Genomic DNA, 15,065 nt, shown 5'->3' with positions numbered 1-15,065 from the left:
AATGCCCATCTCCAACACTTCTTGGAGGTGTGCGGCACCTTCACCATCAAGAATGTCGCCGCAGACGCCATCCGTCTTCGCCTCTTCCCATTCTCGTTATTGGGGAAGGCGAAGCAATGGTTCTACGCCAACAAGGGTGAAGTGACCACGTGGGAGAGGTGCGCCAATGCATTTCTCAAGAAGTTCTTTCCGATGGGCAAGACCAGCGCCCTTCGTGGAAAGATTTCCAGCTTCCAACAGCAAGCGGATGAGACGATTCCCGAAGCATGGGAACGTCTGCAGGAGTACATTCGCGCCTGTCCTCATCATGGGATAGAGGAGTGGCTCCTAATCCAAGGTTTCTACCATGGCCTGACCGGTTTGGCCCGTAGTCACCTTGATGCTGCCGCTAGAGGAGCATTCTTGCAACACAATGTCAAGGATGCCAAGGACCTCATTGAAAAGATGGTTATAAACCAAGGATGGAATGAGGAACGCCTCCAACCCAAGAGAAGAGGTGTCCATGCCTTGAATGAGGTGGACATGCTCTCTGCTAAGATGGACCCCTTAACGAAGAAGATGGAAGAAAGTTCCAAGCAAGAGACCATTCAACCTTACGCCACTGCACGAGCCATTGAATCTGATTCATGGTGCGAAGTGTGCGGAGGAGATGATCATTCGGGAAACAATTGTCCCGAAACAAAGGAGGAAGTGAGCTTCATCAACAACAACAACAATGGGTACCGGCCCCAACAACAGCAATGGAACTCGCGCCCCTTCTACCAAGGTAATCAAGGTAATGGTTACAATCAAAATTTCAATAATTCTTTTGGTAACCAACCTTCTCTTAGAGATCTTGTCTTAGGCCAATCTAAAATCAATGATAGCATTAACAAGAAAATGATGGCTAATGATAAGATCCTTGAAAACTTAAGTGAAAAGTTGGATAGCTTTAACTCTGCTATGAAAAATCAGTTGAGCTTTAACAAAATGCTAGAAACACAATTAGCTCAATTAGCAGCAGCTGTCCCATCCTTCGAGCAAGGTAAGATCCCAGGGAAACCTGAGGACCCAATTGAAGGAGTTAAACTAGTTACTACGAGGTTCGGTAAGCCTCCGGTACAATCCAACTGGAGCTATCTTCTGGATTCGCCCTTCATCACCAAGAAGGACGACCCAGGCCTGCCGACCATCACCTGTGAGATCGGACCGCAAATCTTCCACAACGCCTTCTGCGACCTTGGATCGGGTGTCAACATCATGGCCAAGGTAACTTATGATAATTTGCTAGGGGGGCCTTTGCACCCCACATTTGTTCGTTTGCAGATGGCAGATCAGACGATCAGGTTCCCTGAGGGGTTGGCAAGGGACATACTGGTAAAGGTCCAAGACGACTACGTCCCTGCCGACTTCATCATTTTGGATATGGGATCCAATAATGATGTCTCGATCATCTTGGGAAGGCCATTCCTCAACACGGTCAATGCAGTCATCTATGTGGGGTCCGGCCAGATTCACCTCCAATTCCCAGGATGGAAGGTAAAATGTCCATTCAATGGTTATAAAGCTAACATGCAGGTGAAGGACAAAGAACCTCCGACTAAGCCTCACCACATCCGACGCCGAAGGGACAAGAGAGGTAATTCGGCCAAAAGGGCCGAAAAGAAAGAAGAGGAACCCGCTGAACCAAAAATCAATACCAAGCAAGTATGGCGGGAGAAAGAGGTGCAATCAAGGTCCACGTCTCCGGGACCATCTGATGCACCCGAAGGATGAACAAGATGGAGAGGTCCTGCTCTACGGACCTAAAACATGGAGCCCTTGCTGATAAGGTAAATCAGTAGTTATCCCATATTTATTTTCTGCATTTCAATTTCTACTATTCACTTTTCAATTGCATTCTTACTTTGAATTTTGCATATCTTATTTCGACAAAATGTTTAGCCATAATAAATAAAATCTTGAGAATAACTTGTCATAAAAATTTGAGCTGCTGGAGCTCCCAAAGGGGGGTCGCCCGACCCCACCTTGGGGCCCACTTCACCACATTTCAACCTTGCTAGTCATAGAGGTTCCAACCCAGCACTTGGATGCTCTGGGAGCTCCAATGTGGGGGTCGGCCGACCCCCATATTGGCCCCACTTGCCTCCTGCTGGCCACCATTTGAATCACAATGGAGTCCTATGCTTGTAACACTAGCTAAAGTTTGAAAAAGAGTGGTCCCTTGATCCTTTACTTTAGTCATAAGATGCTCCTTTCATCTTTGATTCATTTGGGACCACTCCACTAGCTTAAATTCTGCAAAGTGGTCACCTAGGCATGCTTGAGTGCTCCCATGGTCCATAGGAATCACTTTAGACATGTCTCCACTTTTGCCATTCATCTTTTACCTTTCACAAAGCACTAAAACAGGGAATCTCAGAAACAATTTGAAAACTTTTGGTCCACACCTAGCCTTTACTTTTCCGGACAATCAATGACACAATGTTTAAAGTGGAGGAGGGGCTAGGATGGGGGTCGGCCGACCCCCATTTTGGACCATCTCTGCAAAATCTTGAAAGCATGCAGAATGGTTCCCTGTATAAAGCTAAACTCAAATTCAAAGTGCTTCTAGGGGGGGTCGGCCGACCCCTATATTGTGGGTCCACTACTTGCCCTTCTCCCCCTATAAATACCACAGCATTGTGAGCTCAACTCCACACCCAAAACCACCAGAACCATTTCGAGCTCACAATCCTTTCTCTTCTCTCTTTGTTACAAGCCATTTCTCAAGTTTAGTTTAGAAATAGTCATCAAAACAAAAACCCAAAAAGATTCCCCTTGCATAGTAGTAGTAGTAGGAGCTTGGTTTGCCTCACTTGTGTAGGAGGATGAAGAAGCATATCTTCGGCAAGTTCAAGAAAGCAAAGGGTGAGAGCTCTTCTCAAGGCTCTCACCATGCTCATGGAAGGGAGGAAGAAGAAGGTTACCATGGGATGGTACCCTACGAGCCTCCATCAAGGATGAGAGAGCCCGAGAGCGGCCTCATGTTAAGCCAAGAAGAGTTGCAAAGGTACTACATCATCCGAGAGGGTCTCTTCCTACACACTAGCATCATCGATCCGGACCTTTTGGCCCGCACAGGTATGGATGTTGAATTCGATAAGGTGTTTAGAGCAATTGGTTGGAGTAGTTTTTTGGCAAGTGCCTGAATTTCGAAAAGAATTGCTTGCTAAGGAATTTCTATGCACCCTAAAACTCACAAATAATGGAATATCTTTTCGCATGTGTGAGCAAGAACATCAATTAAATTGGAGTTTTCTAAACACTGCTTTAGGGTGTGAACATGAATGTGAACTTGATCTAGATCATGCCACTAGAATGTTCGATAAATTTAGATTCTGGAAAGCAATTTCTGGCTCTAATGATTGTTCAAATCCTACTCCCATTGAAATCCATAATCCAACCTTGCGCTTTCTTCACTTCTGGATCATGTGCACTCTATATCCTGGCATGGGAACTGATACTTTAATTGATGATGAACTTAAAATTCTCTATGCCATGGTTAGTAAAATCAAGGTCTCCCCTGTGAAACTGCTAGTGAACTATTGGCTTAACTCTATTGAGTATGGGAAGCCCATCTATTTCACATCCTTTATTACTCGAATAGCCGATACTTTTGGATTACTTGAATCACATTATTTTGAAGACATTGGCTATGTTAGAGGAGTGGTAGATGAGAACTTCTTTATCAATGCTAACATGCTCATAAGAGATCCAAATGGTGAACTTAAAATGATTTATCCGGGCTATACAACCGAAATTCCTCTCCCATGTGCGAGGCGCCGGTTGTATGGGGTCCGCACACTTACCATTAGACTAGCCCGAGTGGCAAGTCCAGATGTTGCAGGGACACGCAGGGTGACAAGAAGGATGATGCAAGCCGCCCAGATGGAGCAAGGAGGATCCTCGCACCATGACGTTGAAGAGGGCGATGAAGCGATGTCAGTGGATGCTTCAGACTCCATGGGTCTACCTCCACAACGCACTCCACGCCCAAGGGACAGGGCTAGGCGTCACCAGCCCACAGGTATGGACAGTCTCATTAATGACATGGGCGAATTGCAGATTGGGCAAGAAGCAACATTGCAACTGGCGTTACAAAACGGCCAACATATCCGAAGTGTGCGAGAGGAAGACGCACAACGCTGGGCCGGATGGTACCAGAATTTCCCGCCACCACAGTGAGCGAAGATCTAGCTTGGGGGAGATCCTCTCCCCCACTAAGGTAAGTATTCTATCCTATTTATTTTCATGCATTTTATCATTCTTACTTAAAAAAAAAATAAATATTTATTAGCATTTCCCTTTAGCATATATGCTTCATGTATGTTTATATCCCTCATGGAAATTATGACTAGTTGCTTGTTAATGTTTCTCTAGTGCCTAGTATACAACTTAGTATTTCTCTAAGTATGGATCACTTAGCTCACTTAAACTGCCATGAACCTAAAAACTTTGTGGGTTGCAAGTGCTAGAACTAAGTCTAAGTTGTTGTGGGACATGAGATAGTAAGACAAGAGCTACTATAATATTTTTCTAAGCATGCATGATTATCAGAGATTTATTCTTAAAATGATCAAAACCTTAATTGTTCCTCAATGGTGATGAATTCCTACCACAGCCATATCTACTTTACATAATTGCAACCTTTCCACATAAGCTATTTGCTTTGTGTTGAGTGTCGTCAAGTCTTGTTGACCCTTGTTAAGAGACTTTTCATGCTCCTAAGATCAAGATCACGTACACACCACATATATATATGCTGCTTCTACACTGGAAGTACGCAACCACATGTATTTCGCATCCACTAAATAGGTTGCTCCATACTCTAAATGTTAGAACATCTCTCTAAGCATTATTTGGTAAATGAGACATCAAAAGGGCTAGGCAAAATGAAATAAAAAGATGGACATGTGCAAGTCCACAGAAAAAGAAAATTGAGCACATGAAAGCTCATATATAAAAAAAAGAAGAAAAAAATGCTAGCCATGTCTCAATACATAGAGAGTCTATCAAATAAAGGAGCAACCTAGTCCACCATATATCACACTTGCACATCTTGATCTGGGAGTATGACACTTCTCTTCAAGGATCCGAGCTTTGACTTCGCAATACATGCAAAGTAAGTATGCTATCTCCTTTCATCCCTACCTTGAACTCCACATAAGCCTTTTAGAAATAGGATGAAATAGAGAAGGCAACTCTTACCATATGCCTTGGTGAGGAATCATACACCATTTGAGTGACATGAGAGAACCATAAGAGGAACATTTAAGCTTTCTTTTGAAAATATCACAAAACCTCTGATATGAAACTTGCTAAGAATGAGAAAGTTAGTGCTCAAGTCAAACTGTTCTGTCTCTCAACCACCTAAGACAAAGGAAAAGCCATAAGCCCCATAAGGGACTAAGGTAATAGGGGTAAGTTTACATAGCTAAATTTTTCATGCAAAGAGAAGAACTTTGTTGTACACATGGTACTCTTGAAATGTGAACATAGTAACAATACCTGATCCACCGAGGCTAAGTTTGATTGTTTGCTCGGGACGAGCAAAGGTTAAGCTTGGGGGAGCTTGTTGACGGTGGATATACCATAGAAATCCACATACAAAACACCGTCAACATGCCTCGGTTGCAAGAGGAAACGACATGACATGAACATATTTTATCCATAACTAGTTCCACTTGTACTCTTAGCTTGTTTATGCAGGAACAACAAATTCAAGACATTATTTGACAAAGCCAACATCAGAATCATCAAGAGGAGATCGAGGGGACAACAGGTGACACCCTGGGCCCACAGGGAGGGGGTCGCCCGACCCCTCTTTGGTGGGACCCAGGTGTGCCACCTAGTCCACCGACATAAGGGACCCCTGTGGACACTGCTGGTGGGCCCAGAGGCCCAGAAGTGGGGTCGCCCGACCCCACATCAAAGGCGGTTCCAGGGTCGGTGGCCTCCCACCGACCTTCCCCACATGTCCCACATGTTGATTTGCCCCTGCCGTTGATCAAATGGCGGTTGTGAGGTCGGTTTGATCCAAGGGTGGAGAGAAGATGTCACGCGGATCGATGACGTGGCGATGGAGTAACCCCTACTCCATCTCCCTCTATAAAAGGCAGCCTCCATCCTTCATTTCAAGTGTGCAATTCCAAGGCCAAGTGCATTACAAGTTCCAAGCATACAAGTAGAGTAGTAGTTAGTCTAGAGTGGGAGTTAGAGTCGAGTCGAGCGAAGCTCGGGGTCTCCGGAGTCGTCTTCTGGAGAGTCTGGTATAGCTCTTGTACCTTTCTACTTTTGTAAGACTTTCCTTTTATTAATATATTATTCTTACTTTACTTTACTGAGTTCTTACTTAGTGCAAGTCTTTTAGTCTTGTTGTGCATTTACTTTAGTAATATAGTTGTCTTAGTGAAGTTAGTGACCTGTAACCACTCCTGTGTGTGCATCATCGTCCTATCTTGTATAGGAGCTCTAGCTAGCTGCAACTAGTTAGCGTTGTAGGATTAAGTGTGAGCGTGGTGCTCATACTTAAGATTACCTTTGATTACCGCTGGCTTGAACGGAAAGTAGGAGCGCACTCCCTAGTAGGTGACAGATCGTGGGCGGCATTAGGTTCTCCTCACGTACAGGCTAGTTCTTAAAAGGTAAGGCGTCCATAAGCCCAATAGTCGCTTTCGGTAAGGGGTTAGGTGAAAAACCTTCTAAGCGTCTTACCAGCTCGGCTATCCCTCGCACACAGTTAGTAAGGCTCTAGCGTAGTTAAGACAATTATCTATTAAAGTAAGTCACAGAAGTCAAGTTAGATACATAGGAGTCCTTTACTCACTCGTTGTCCTCCCACCTAGCTAACTCTACCATTTACCTTTAGCATAGGACCTTGGATTCACCACTACCCTTCCTATTCGTTATTTACCACCCTTATTCACTAGTTGATACTAGATAACTCAAGGAATCTCATTCCCCTTTTTGTTAAACACACTTAGCCGCTTTTCCTTGGGAAAATATAAATTACGATACCTTGGAATACTCCTTGGTGAAGTGCTACAGCGGTACATTCTGTGCGCTTGCGGAATTATCCAATAGTAAATAGAGTTACCCTACCAGGGCACTTCTGGCGCCGTCGCCGATATCCCGTGGTTGCGTTAAGAAGTGTCAACAATATTTCAGTGGTTATGATGATATATATGATGTGGGGTATATATATATGGTTTCTATGCATTGGTGATGTCCAAAAAGGAAGAAAACAATTCAAAAAAAAACTGTTCCCAGCTTCGCCGAGCGCACCGCTCGGCAAAGGGCATGTTCGCCGAGCGCTATGGCCGTTGCGCTCGGCAAAGCTGGAGGCAGCACAACGGCCAAATCTCCCAGGTTCCCAGCTTCGCCGAGCGCAACGGCCATAGCGCTCGGCGAAGGCGATCGGTTCGCCGAGAGGAATTTAAGGCTGTCGGCGAAGAGTTTTGGCAGAGAAAAAAAGAAAATAAAAAAAACCCGGAGGTTCGCCGAGCGTTGCCGGTGGCCGTCGGCGAAGCAGCCGTCACCGTGAACCAGCGCCGTGACGGCGTCAAAGTGTCGCCGAGTGGGGGCTTGACCCTCGGCGAACGTTCGCCGACAGCCCGTGATCCGGCTCTCGGCGAAGAGCGTCTACGCCGACAGCAAATTCCCCGAGCGAGCTTCGCCGATGGTCACGCTCGGCGAAGCTTTCGCCGACGGTTTTGGGCGCTTCGCCGACGGTTTTTGACGCTCGGCGAATTAGCAGTATCCAGTAGTGAGTACCCTCTTTGCCGAGTGTTTTTTTTGCCGAGTGCCCGAAAAAAAACACTCGGTAAACCATTAGACACTCGGCAAAGAGCCGGATTCCGGTAGTGAATTCAGTATAAAAAAAATCGGAAAATGTAAATGTACCTGTTTTCTGAGAAAACAAAAACTCTGTTATTCTTCTATCAACATCCAGTTAATTATATTTCGAAGTAATGCATGGTATTCTCCTGTAGTAACCATTCACACTATCAAGGACAGACTCCAATTAATTATATTTGTTGACGAAGAGAGATGAACAGGCCGTATTGGTTTCTGAAATCTGTTCGCCGGCCGGTCGGCAGCTGAGCACAGACGACACAGAAGCAAAATAATGCAATTGCACAGCACCATACGTATAGAGATGAAGACGAAGGTAGCAGACAAAGCGACTAGTAAGTATAAGCAAGTCTGATCAGAAATGGTAGATTGGATGATACGTAGACGACGACGACGACGACATCATATTCCTGGCAAGGGCTGATGAATACGTAGACATGTGGTATGGCGTTGTCGTGCTGCAAATAGGAGGGGGAGAGGACTTACTCCTTTCATGCAGATTCGATCCATCCATCCACACAATCTGCTGGACATAAAACATTTTCAACCGCCTCTATTAATACCTAGATTTACCGAGGCAATAAAAAATCTTTTCATAAAATCTATTAGCCGAGGCATGCAATATAACAGAATCGTCTCGGTTAATACCTATGAACTGAGGTGGCAAGTTATAAGGTCCGTCTCAAAAAAGGACGAGGCCCAGCTAGCCCATGCAAGACCCGGTAACCCATTTAACTCATTTCACTTCCTCTCCTTCAACCTCTCCCTCCTCAGCAGATCGAGCGGCACCTTCTCCCCCGTGGCCCTCCTCCTTTCCTACTCGACCGCAACACTCCTCTCTCATATGCTCCCTCCCCCACTCCGCTCTCCTTCCCCAACTCTCTCTCTCTCTCTCTCTGCGGCTCCGAGCTCTAGCGGCAGCGATTGCGCGCCCTAGTGGCGGGTGTCGCGTGCTACGCGGTGGGGGTCACATGACCCAGCATCGTGCACTGCGAGCTCTGATGGCAGAGGCCTACAACGGATCCACATGTGCCGACGGCTGATTGAGTGGATCCATGAGCTTCGGCGGCAGCTCCGACGCCTATTCACTTCTCCCTCACCCAATACCCGACGCCTGCTCCCTATGACAGTGCTCCTCCCTTTTTTGCGTCGACGGCGACGTGGAGGCCGGATCTAGTGGTGGGGAGGCTAGATCTAGCTTCCCCATGGCGACGCTCCTTCTCCTCCCCTTTCAGCTCCGACGGTAGAGTGGAGGCCGGATCACGACAGCTCTCCTTCTCACGGACTTAGAAAGAAGCAGTCATGGCTGCCCCTGGCGACGGTGGCACGCAGGGGCTGTAGAGCCAGTACCAAATCCAGTTAGAGCTGGATCTAGGTTATTTCAATTTTTTTTATCTGAATTACTGTGGCAAGCAAGAAACCACCTCGGAAAATATCACATTTATCGTGACCTTCTCATCAAGGTGGTTGCAAAAACCGCATCAGTTAATTGTTTTTGCCCGCCTCAGTAAAAGAATGTTGTAGTAGTGTTGCAACCTAAAAAATAAGAACAATAATACTCATCCTCTAAATTCCGAAAGTTTCAAAATATATTTTTTGCTTTCTGAAGTTGCAACGGGTCTCATCCAAGTTCAGATGGACGTTTACCCCAACTTGTTATCCTACGTAGCATGGATCTGACATATGGGACCCATATGTCAACGACAAATCTCTATATTAAATAATCACACTCTTTTAATATGACCTTGAATGAAGATGGTTTTTATATGAAAACTTTAGCTTTCGATGAATTCCAAAATTTTCTAGTTTTAATTTTTTTTTTCATTTGAGACTGTTAAAATGCTCAAAAAATTATATAAAGTTTGAGCAGTATATTAATCGTGCTCTTGGGCTTATCGTATTAGAAAAAATATGGTGTTAGATAAATAGATTTTAGAAATAAAAATTGTAACTCTTGCTGACACTAGTACATTGGCACACTATACAGGTGGTTGGTAACATATTTCTACAGGCGTTTTTCGGATCCGCCTGCGCTGGAGGTCAGTAGAAATCGTCCATTTCCACAGAGCCGCAAGTAGAAACCTTTTACACAGGCGGCTCTCTTAGAGAACCGCCTGTGTAAATGTTCATTTACACAGGCGGTTTCCTAAGAGAGCCGCCTGTGTAAACCTATTAAAATATGTATTATTTATTTATTTATTAATTTATCTATTTATTTATTTATTTATTATTTTATTGTTATTATTTAAATATATTGATATTGGTTGGTCTTCTAACATAGCAACATGTAATTTAAATACTTCATCTCATACATACATTTGTATACATCAAAGTTTGGTGCTCAAAGACATAAAGTTAATTACAAGAGTATATCCATCATCACACATCATATATATATATACATCAAAGTTTGTTTGTGTCCTCTAATAACCCTCTTTAGTAAGTTTGAGCTTACTAATCTCTGTTAGCACTCGGAACTCTGGCCTGGATAATTGGCTTTCATCGTCATGATATTTGCCTTCACGTGGAATGACATGCTTCATGATGAACGAGCAGATGTCCTCAACTATGTTGTCTAAAGCACGTTCGTCCATGCGCTCCGCCGTCCCTTGCTTATATACCTGCAAAGAAAGTTTATAAACATTATATATTTTATGACTTCTAACTTTAATAGACTATTACTTATATTACCTTGTCAGGGTTCCTTGCATATCGTCCGTTTTCTCTCATGTTCTCGCACACGTAGTAGCCACAGAGGACAGATAACGGTGGTTGCTTCATGCACTGTATAACAGGAGAGTGGTTATTTAATTATAGTTGCAATTGTGGTCGTATGTGTATGATTTGTATTCATAATAGTAAATTTTTATACGTACCGGTCAGTTATGTATAACCTCCAATGGTTGCCCTGGTCTCTTGGACTCGCACTTTCCATGATTTATCTAATAGAACCTGTATGCCCTATGATCTCAAATAGAATCACCATGTTATTGTCAAATTCTCACTATGCTTAAGTATGCATGCATAGCTTGACTTACAGCTCTAGCAGTTTGATGAATGGAGCATAGCTTTCTTTTGGGTAATCTGCGGAGTCTAGTACCAACACCCTTCCCTCCTTGGGATAAATGATGAAGCATATACAGTGCCTCCTGCTCGAATTAAATCCATGATGCATTTATGCATAGAAATAATTTAGATAGATATTTGTAAACTCACACTTACCCAAAGTGGTACGGGGCCACCACCGCTTTCCTGTCTTGAAACTTTATTAGTGAATGTCCAATATAGAAGGCGTATTTGGCTTCAAAATCAAGTTTCAACTTTCAGAGTTTCTCATCCCGTTCTGCACCTTCCAAACCCTATACCTCTGTGCTGTCATTCCCGATCCGAAATGTGTGCCGATCTTCGGCTATATCTATTGGGCAGAGATAGGCATTCCTTTCTTCGGCACAATAATTAAGGTCCGAACCAAAATACATATCTTGTTGATCATATAACATTGTGCAAGATAGAAGCATGTCAGATATTCAAAATTGATTCAACTACAATGTGTGTAACTATGTAACACTTACAATGCAAATGTCGTTACGATCTGTACATCTAGCATCTCGTGGTTCATCAGTGCCCACATGTCATCAAAAGTGAGCATGCATTTGTTAGTACTCTGGCTGAGAAATGCTATTTGCGGTATTCGCATGCTTATGGTGTCGATGCCAGCAGAAGAGGCTCTCATGTACCAGTCATGAAACCTTTTTATACCACTTAGTTTCTTCATAAGTTTAGTCCGACTGAGTAGAGGCTTTCCCCACACGTACTTTTTGGGGATATTCTTGTAGTCTTCTGCAGTTGGCACCTTGAAATTGACAGGAGTTATGACCTTAGGCGCCGGCACCTCTAACTTTGCTAGCTCAGAAATCTCATGCTCTTGTATTTTGCGTTTTGAAGCAATGCCTGACAAAAATCTCACTTGCCCAGCTGATTTTTTCTTTGGCTCGAATGGTGAAATCAACTTAGGTATCGGAAATACTTTCTTCTTTGTCACCTTTGGTGGCTCACTTCTTGGTTCTGGATCTTTGAGTTGTGGGGAAGGGGTGGAATTGAATGGTGGTGGAGATTGTGTTGACTATGGGGTAGAAAGATCATGGAGAGGAGATGGTTGATGGACAGGGAAAACATGGAGAGGTGATTCTGGTGGGTCAGGAAGAGATTGGGGAGGTGAAGGCGGTGGGTTAGGAAGAGGATCGACATGAGTTGACGACTCCTGGGTTAGTGGCATCTCTTGAGAGGGTGGTGGTGGCTCCCTTAGTTGCACGTCCCTCCGAGGCCAAAGGATGAAATTGTTTATCGCCTGTCCTAGTTTCACAATATCCTTGGGACCAGGGATGTCTAGAATCTCGTCCTCATATCCTTGGACCACGGTTGATACCTCTACTCTGCAGTAGTCTTTAGGGATGTCAGCACCATGGTATTTAGGTCCTCCTGGGATCGCTTTGCCCGTGGCTACTTCCCTTGTACGATGATTGTTAATCCCATATCTTATGACAAGGGAGCAAGGTGTAGAAGTAACAATGTCGTCAACTGGATAGTCATCCTTGTTTGCCGTAGATGCGATACTGCTTGGAATGATTGTTTCACTTGATGCCACCAACGGTTACGACACCACTGGGACTAGCTGCATTTGGGGAGCTTGAGTGCTCATTTGGGTAGCTGCATTTGACATGGCACTCGCTAGTTTCTGCATCAACTCAGGAGGAGGATTTTCTAGCAACTTCCCCATCATCTCTTGGAAGTCTTTCTTAGCCTCTTCCTGAAAATAATTTGCCATTTGTTCCTTGTACCGATCATGTTTCTTATACTCATTTGCCCATTGAGGGCCGAATCCATCCTTCCATCCTTCTTTGGATGAGATGCCTCGAACACGGCCAGGATGCTCGGGGTTACCGAGGCCAACACTAAGGATGTCTCTCTCCCTTCGTGGTGTAAACTTGCCTTCCTGCTGCATGCCTGCCACTGCAAAGATGCTCTTCATTGCTTCATCAAGCATTGGGTCTTCAAAGGACACACCCGTCTCGGTTTCCTTTGGCTTCCGAGCACGGATCCAATTCGCGGACCTTTCACCGACTTGCTCGGACAGCACTGGCAACCCTACGGCCTTCTTCGCAGCCTCTTCTTGCCTCCATTTAGGAACTTGGTGCCGGTAACCACCTGTGCCTAGATGGTGGTGATACTTGTTCCTCTTTGCGAGCTGGGAGTTGGCTTCGCTCCGAGCTAAGAAGTTAGGGTCATTTCTCTGCTCTAGAAAAACAGCCCACTACCCTTTAGTAATATTGTATTTGGATGTCGGATCCATCCTTGTCTTTGCATACTTGACATTCATCTCCGACCTCCAATTTTGGAAACTAACCGCACATTGCTTCATTGTATATGTCTTCACTAAATCTTCTGGCACATTCCTAGGAAACTGGAACCTTGTCTTAATCTTATCCCAAATTTTGATCTTGTGATTATTCGACACACCAGCCCAGTTCTTAACTGTGATATCAAAAATGTCCCTCACATAGAAACCAATTGCGTTCCTGTATTTGGGTAGGGCCTCCTCAAGAGCTAGGGGTTGTCCGGTAGGGCTCACATCTGTGATGGCATATGTGTCATCTAGAAATTGGTTCAACCCTCTCTCGCCTCGTTTCAAACCTAGCCGCTACCTTTTCCTAGACTGACATGGCCTCTCAGGGCTCGTCGTTGCGGTCGTCGGTTCCGGTGCATCTTCGTGTGCCACTTCCTCCTGAGACATCATCTCTCTAAACTGAGACATTGCCTCCTGAGTATAGACATGTGAATCATGGGCGTGTTTATATGTAGAAACTATGAATAGAAATCATTTAATTACATGAAATCATGAATGTCTCTAATTTACCTCATCGGCTTCTGGATTGTAATCAGGGTCACGTGCCAATTCACGACGAGTCTTCCTCACTCTTAGAGGCTCCATATCGTCGCTAGCTTCTTGTTCATAGGACGATCCTAATGCTTTGCCCGTTTCTACTTGTTTCGTGACCTCACGAGCTTGTTCCATAGGGTCGGATGACCCTTCTATTTGCTCCGTGGGTTGGGACTGCAGTGCTTCGTCCTTGTGCGGAGAACTCATCGCAGAAATCTATGTAATTTATGCATAAAATTAAATTTATGTATCTTGGGGTATGAAATACATATATAAAGAGAAATACCTACACTAATACATATACAAAGAGAAATAATAACAAGTATTTATAAAAGGATTAATTATGAATCCTATTACATATACAAAGAGAAATAATAACAAGTATTTATAAAAGGAATAATAATGAATCCTATTACATATATAAAGAGAAATAATAACAAGTATTTATAAAAGAATTAATTATGAATCATATTACATATACAAAGAGAAATAATAACAAGTATTTATAAAAGGAATAATTATGAATCCTATTACAAAGAGATTATAACAAAGAGATTATATCATACCTGCTTTTATTTTTATTTTTTCTGATTTTTCTATTTTTTGCTATATTTTATAACATTATAACATGTATTTACAAAAATAATAACAATTATTTATACAATAATAATTATGAATAAAATTACATGTAAAAGACATAATAATATACCTGATTTTATTTTTAATTTTTCTGATTTTTTCTAATTTTTTGCTATATTTTATAACATTATAACATATATTTATAAAATGAATAAATCTAATTTTATTTATAATATTTTGCACTCGTTTCCGGGCCAGCAGGCCCAGCACAGCCCGTGCCCTCTCCCCTTCTCTCCCTCACGCTGGCAGGTGGGCCCCACATGTCGGGGTTATCCCCAACCTCCAGCCGCGCCCGCCGCTTGCCACCACGCCCGCCGCTCACCGCCACCGCTACCATCGTCGTCGGGCCCGCGCACACCACTGCGCCTCTTCTTCGCGGTCCGCCACCACACCACAGCCACCACCGCCGCACACCATAGCCACCGCCGTCAAGCGCGCACACGCAGAGAGAGAAGAAGAGAGAGAGCTCACCGAAGTGCTTGACGCGGCGGCGAAAGACGGAAGACGTGCGAGGAAGAAGCTCACCGCAGATTTGGACAGCCTGACAGCGTGGTTTCAAATCAACTGGGCGCCAGACTTAGAAAAATTTCGAGCGGAGGACCGAAGGTTATAT

The sequence above is a fragment of the Sorghum bicolor genome, chromosome 8 (assembly GCF_000003195.3).
Source record: "Sorghum bicolor cultivar BTx623 chromosome 8, Sorghum_bicolor_NCBIv3, whole genome shotgun sequence".
In the NCBI taxonomy this organism is placed as follows: Eukaryota; Viridiplantae; Streptophyta; class Magnoliopsida; order Poales; family Poaceae; genus Sorghum; species Sorghum bicolor.
The sequence above is the reverse complement of the archived record's forward strand: the minus strand, read 5'-3'. Positions refer to the sequence as shown.